The sequence below is a fragment of the Eurosta solidaginis genome, chromosome 1 (genome assembly GCF_040869045.1).
Source record: "Eurosta solidaginis isolate ZX-2024a chromosome 1, ASM4086904v1, whole genome shotgun sequence".
NCBI classification, from domain to species: Eukaryota; Metazoa; Arthropoda; class Insecta; order Diptera; family Tephritidae; genus Eurosta; species Eurosta solidaginis.
Window position 1 is genome coordinate 396,607,563 of NC_090319.1, and position 6,879 is coordinate 396,614,441.

Consider the following 6,879-nt stretch of genomic DNA (forward strand, 5'->3'; position numbering starts at 1 on the left):
CCCTGTCGATGCACGAGTAAAAATAGATAACAATTTTATTATGTGTATATATTATGACATGAATAATACGCCTGTGTGCTTTATATATGTCATAAAGTGGTTCCAGAATTCCTTATTCATTGTTTTTTTTTTTTTTCAGATTTGGTTGTATGGATGAAGACCTTATATTTGAAAGTCCCAGTTCCAGGTTATTGTCCAAGGTATGTAATGATTAATTACTGGATTAACTTTCCAATGTGTATGTGTAACTTTGGCTCCACTAGTACACAAGGGTAATACCAACAAGGCCAGAACCCTGTGTAGCAGCTTGCTATTTGTACTATTTCACAATGAGCGTGTTGATGATTAAAACCAAAGTAAAATGTATTGATTTTGAGATCCACAGGGCGTTGTAGATGAAATGAATGCAAAGTGTATTGCTTGGTGATTTATATATGTGTTTTTCATTTATGTACTTGTTTCAATTCAACTGTTAGTTTTATGATGAATGCACTGAGTATTACAGTTGTATGAAAGGTTTTTTGATGATTGCAATGACAATTGCAGTTATTTGATGATTGCAAAAAGTTGCATTTTGATGAATGCAATGAGAATTGCAGTTAATGATGAATGCAATGAAGATTGCAGTTTGAAATTTATGTAAAATTGTTTCGAAAAGTTTTGTTCATAAAAAAATTTTTTGAGTAAGGTGGAATCGAGATTTGTGTACAAAAAACATAAAAACATATAAGACGAACATTAAAATATAAACAAAGTAAAAGTTTTTATGTGTATTTATGATAGCTGCTTTTTTTTTATTATTGTCTTAGATTTTTGTTTTTTTTTTTTTATTTAATTTATTTTTCAAAATTTAAGATCAGCTTTTTGGAGAAACTTTACTAATTGAGTGATTTTGGCGTTGTTTTTGTCTTTAAAGACTTCCTTAAAATTATGTGCTTCATTAAAGACATTGAAGGTGACTCTAATGCTGTTCAAAAGTGGGCAGTGGAAGGTTTGATGCTCATAGCAATCTGTATCACCACAGCGACATAGAGACGAATTTGTAGCTTTGATCTTGACTAAATATTTCTTATGATATGTATGTCCGGTTAGTATACGGTTTAAGGTTTTGATGTCTTTTGGGTTAAATTTAAAATTTTTGAACCACGCAAAATTCCTCCTAGAAGGAAAGATGGTGGCATACAGATTTTGGTTTGTATTGGAGTAATTTAAAAAATTTTGAAAAGACTGGTCGTATATATAATTCTTGATACATTTGCAAGCTTCATCTATCGTAAGTTTTACTGTTTTACAAGAGCTGTTTATAATAGCTGATTTGGCTATAGCATCCGATTTTTCGTTGCCAAATATGTTTTTGTGACTGGGTATCCATCTGACGTGTACATTGCTGAAGTTGTGATTTGAAATTTTATTAAGAATTTTAGCTGCAATGCTATTCGTAGATGTATGTTTTTTAAGTGTTTGGCATGCTATTTGGCTATCTGTAAAAATAACGACGGATGAGTAATTGTTTCGTATTGCAATGTCGATAGCTTCTTCTATTGCTAGTAATTCTCCAAAAGCTGAGGATGATTTAAATGAAATATGGAAAGAGTGTTCGGTGTCTGTGTTTAGTAAATAAATTCCACAGCCTGTTTTCTCTTCTCCTACTGAGGAATCTGTATATATTATGTTAAAACTTGTACTTCTGTATTCTGCCAGCATTGATGAGTGCTGGGCAATAATCTCTTCTTGTGTCATGTTAGATTTTTTAGTATTGGTAGTTTTTTCAAAAATGACAAGGTTGGTGATCGGGGGATGGGGGTGAACCGCATCAATGTCATCAATGACGTTAGAGAAAGTGTTGTATGCTATTGCATAACTGGTATTGAGGTGTGAGTTAGATTTTATAGTATCTGCTATTGGATTGTTAAAAGCAATTAGTTTCACTACTTCTTTGGCAACTAGCCATAGGGTTCGTTCATTGGGAAGTAGTTCATTAGCTAAAGCATAAATTAATGGTATTGGCGTTGATGGTGTTAGACCTAAACATCTTCTCAAGATTTTGTTTTGTAAGACTTGTATACTGTGAAATGATGCATTGACACTATTTGCAAGTGTGGTGCTGCAATATTCAATCTTTGATCTGACCATTGCTTTGTAGATGTTTAATGCCTTTTGTGGATGTAACCCTGATTTGATATTGGTAATGTATTTAAAAAGTTTTAAGTTGTTTGAAGATGGTTCTATTACTTTTTGATATTGTGCTTTTGCAGTTAAGGAACTGTTTATGACTCTGCCTAAAATTGTTGCTGATTTTGTTTGTTCAAGTGTTGAACCATTTATGGTTACATTGACTTCCTTCGTTGGACCTTTGGTTATGTGCATGACTTTAGTTTTGCTAGCATTAAAATTCAGATTAAGAGTGTTGCAATTTGATGCAAAGGAGTTAAGAAAGTTTTGAAGATTGGATTTTGCATTTTCTAATGTAAAATCTGAGGATATAAAAAAGAAATCGTCAGCAAATTGGTATACTTGAATATTTTCATCTTGAAGATCATGGAGTTTGGCAGTGTATATATTAAATAAAAGTGGTGAAAGGCAACTGCCTTGAGGAAGACCATTGAAAATCTCTGTTGTTTTGTCGCCAATTTTGAGAATCTTATAGCTAAGAAAGTTTATTATCCATTCAGTATACAACTTTTCTAAGCCAATATCAAAAAGTTGATCTTTTAAAATATTTATATTCACACAGTTATATGCATTTGAAATGTCAGTTGTGCAAAAAATTACATGTTTATTTTCGCTTTTGAGTAGAGTTATTTGATGTATTATGTGATTTAAACAGGTTGATATGGACATGTTTTTCCTGTAGGCAAAGGTTGTGGGTGGGAGTATTTTGTTGTTCTCCATGTATAAGTTAATTCTATCTTTAAGACAGGAATTTATTATTTTAAGAAAAACTGTTATTAAGGCTATTGTCCTGAAATTTTCAAAATTGTTGAGATCTTTACCTTTTTTGGGTATAGGTACTACTTTAATTTGTCTCCAGTGTTCTGGAATGGTATTAGAAATAAAAATGTCATTCAAACATGTTTTGATGTTGTTTAAAGTTATATCAGGAAGTGCTCTTAACATTCTGTACGATATTTTATCAGTACCGGCTGCTGAGTTTATGTTCTTTTTAAAAAGCGTTTCTTTTATTTCCTCAAATAAAAACGTGAGATTGGTATTTGGTTCTACTTCATTGTTAAGAGGTAGTCTTTGAACCATAACTGGTACTTGTTGATTAAGCATATTTAAAAAATTTTGGTTGTTGGCTTCATTCCACATGCCTACTTCTATTTGATTAAAATCTCCTCTCAATGACTTGACAAAGCGCCAAGATTTCCTTCCCATATTGGTATTTATTTCTTCTATTTTTTCCTTGAAATTTTCTTTTTGGCCTTTTTAACTGCCTTTTTCCATTTCTTTCTCTCAGCTATCATATTATCCATATTTTCCGGACTCGGAAAAGCTTTAACTTTCTGATTTGCTATTCTTAGGAAGCGGTAGCTCTTGTCAAGACTTTTGTTCCACCAAGATTTTGGTTTTCTGGTGTTATCAATCGTGTAAGTTGCTTTTCTAATTTCATCTTGGATTTTGTTTTCTAAGTCTGTGATTGTAGTGTAATTTTCAAGAACTTAGAGATTGTAAAAGTTTATTTCTCACTAGAAGTACCGATTTTTTGATTGCACAATGATCAGTTTCAATTAAGATAGGTAGATGGTGACTGCCTCCTATTCGTGTTGTGTCAACTTTCCAGGAGCAGTGAAAGGTGCAGTTTGTAAAAGAAAGATCTAGCACAGATGTGTTCATGGTGCGTGGATCTATTAAGAAAGTATGATTTCCATTATTTAAATGATGAAAATTGGATTCTTGAATCATACTAACCAAATGTTTACCCTTATAGTTGTCAATTCTATCACCAAACAAAGCAGCTCTTGCATTGAAATCTCCAAGAATGAAGGTGTTTGGAAAAGGTTCTAGCAATTCCAACAGTCTGTGAATTTCCGATTTAAAATTTCCTATAGGGATATTAGGAGGAAGGTAAATTGAAACTATTGTGATATTAGGTTGAAGATTTGATGTTGTAATTATTAAAATATCGTAGTCAGTATTGTAAGTTATTTTTTTGAATTTGATATATTTCCTAAGGGCAATGGCAACGCCACCGTACCCATCGTTTCTATGTTTTTTAATAATATTAAAATTTAAAAGTTTTCTATGTGTTGATTTTGTTGAAAAGAAAATTTCGCTAAAAGCTGCAATTTCTATATTATACGTGTTTATATAATATTCTATTGTATCTATGTTTGCCTTAAGGTTTTGACAATTATATTGCATCATCTTCATGATTAGAGTAAAAAGAGTTTAGAGATTGTATGTTAGAATTTTCGCGACTCATTACTAGAGCATCGAAAGTGTTTTTGATTTTTTGAATTTCTTGTAAGGTACCAGAGCTACCTTGTTGTTGTGAGAGTTTTTGAGTGATATTGATCATTTCACTCATTAGTTTTTCATATTGTGTAACCAAGTTTTTTGGTAATGAAAAGAGTTAAAAACAGGAATGATTTGTGGTTTTGGATTTACCGTTTTATAATTTTCCCTTTTTAGTTTAGCCGGACTAGTCTTCTTTACTACAGAGCTATATGATTTTTTAGTTAAATGCCTATTTATATATTTATTTGTGTCTAAAATGTCATTATCCTGCACTAAAACAGGAAACTCTTCATCATCTTCACTTAATATATCAAAACGATTTGTATTTCTTGGGAAGTATTTATCTAAAACTTCCTTTCGGGACAATTTTTTAACCGTTTTGATGCGGTTCACCTCCAACTCCTTTTGCCAATGTGGACAATTATTTTTATTTTTGACTGTATGTCCCTCCCTGCCACAGAGAATGCAGGTGTTATTGTTACATTCGCCATTCTTACACTCACTTTTTCCGCATTGAAGACATCTTTCTTTGGATTTGCATCCAAATTTGGTGTGTCCTAATCTGCCACATTTGTTACATTGTCTCAATGTAGGTACATAAAACTCGACTGTTAGACGAGTATATTCGAAAATGATTTTTTTGGAAATTTCATTTCCCATAAAACCTATCTTTAATGTGGATGTTGGTATGTAGGAATCGCTATTGCGATCTTTGCGCGTGAAGCGCTGTACTGATACTATAGGTACCGAAGAAATTGAATTTTTGAGTATATCATATTCTGTGTAGCTTTGTGGAACCCCACGTACTACTCCATATATTTCCAGTGCTGTCCTGGGAATGAATGGTTTTAGTCCACGTTTTCTTACTCTATCATCGATTATGAAGCTGTTTGCTGCATATGTGGTTTTGAAGAATACTTTATAAAGGGATTTTCCTATTGAGTATATTAAGTCAAGATCTTTAATACGCAAATTCTTTATTTGGCTGTATAAAGTTAAGCCACTCGTTACTTTTTCATTTTTCATGTCGTGACACTCTGTGGTGTCCACAAGTACAAAAATTTCTCCGCGAAAATTTGGCGGGTATGTTATTGTTGGTTTTACCGCTTCTTTTCTTTCCTCTTCTTTTGACTGAACTTTTTCAGCCGAATTGGAATTCACCGTTATGTTTGCTGTATCATTTGCTGTCTCCATGTCGCTGCTTTGTACAGTTACATCGGTTGCTAATTGGTCATTTTCCATTTTTTTCATTTCCACTAAACCATTTGGTGATAATTCATAAAAACCTGTCACATTGGAGTTCTCCAATATTTTTGGTTTTTTTGCCATAGTGGCTTTGTCTTTATCTTCATTAGAAAGTGACGCCACCGACTTTTGTGCCGGCGACGCCATTTTCCGTCTTGTACTTTTCAGCAGTGCTAAACGCACTTTATTCCTCTTTCTTGAAGGCACTAGCAGCCTTTTTTTTTTTCCACAACACTTTAGAAAAGATTTGTCAGCAGTGCTTAAGGCACTTAATGCCGTTTTTTTTAGCACAAAAATTCTTTAAGGGACGCCAAAAACACTCACCTGATTGCAGCTTTTGTTATTTCTGGAAAATGCATTAATTAATGATGCGTCTATATTTAATATCAAATTTGCCGTTAGGTTAGCACAATAAACTTGTTCAGAACACCAAAATTAATCACAAAAATAATGCGCGCTCGAGACCACACAGACTCGTGTCCAAAATCGGAATGTCCCACTAAGCTACGCCAAAGTGTTGAATGTATTCATTGTTTTCATAAGAATATATTTAGTTTTGTAAGTTTTATCATTATAATGTTACAAGTATTAGGGCAGGTGCTGGATAATTTTATTTGCTTACGTGTGTGTGTTAATAAATATTTACAACAGCTGCAATATTGCCAGCTCGTTAAAACAATGTTATTCCGAAAAAAATGCACTGCAAAGTTTTCCGAAATAACAAAAGTAATAATTGGCTATACTGGCTACGCATTGGGCTTGACAGTCTCAGTGAATACGTAGTGACACGTAAGACGACAAACGCGAATACGTAAGAAGTTACAAAATACGAATTCTGGGTGAATGTGAATGTGAGTGAATGCGACGCAAACATTCACGCTGACATACATAATACGGGCCTTAGGCTCTTATTATGTATGTCACCGTGAATGTTTGCGTCGCATTCCCTCACATTCACATTCACCCAGAATTCGTATTTTATAACTTCTTACCTATTCGCGTTCGTTCTCTTACGTAGTCACTACGTATTCACTGAGACTGTCAAACCAAATACGTAGCCAGTATAGCCACTTATTACTTTTGTTATTTCGGAAAACTTTGCTGTGCAATTTTATCGGGTTAACATCGCTTCAAAGAGCTGGCAATATTGCAGCAAAACACCTGACAATCATT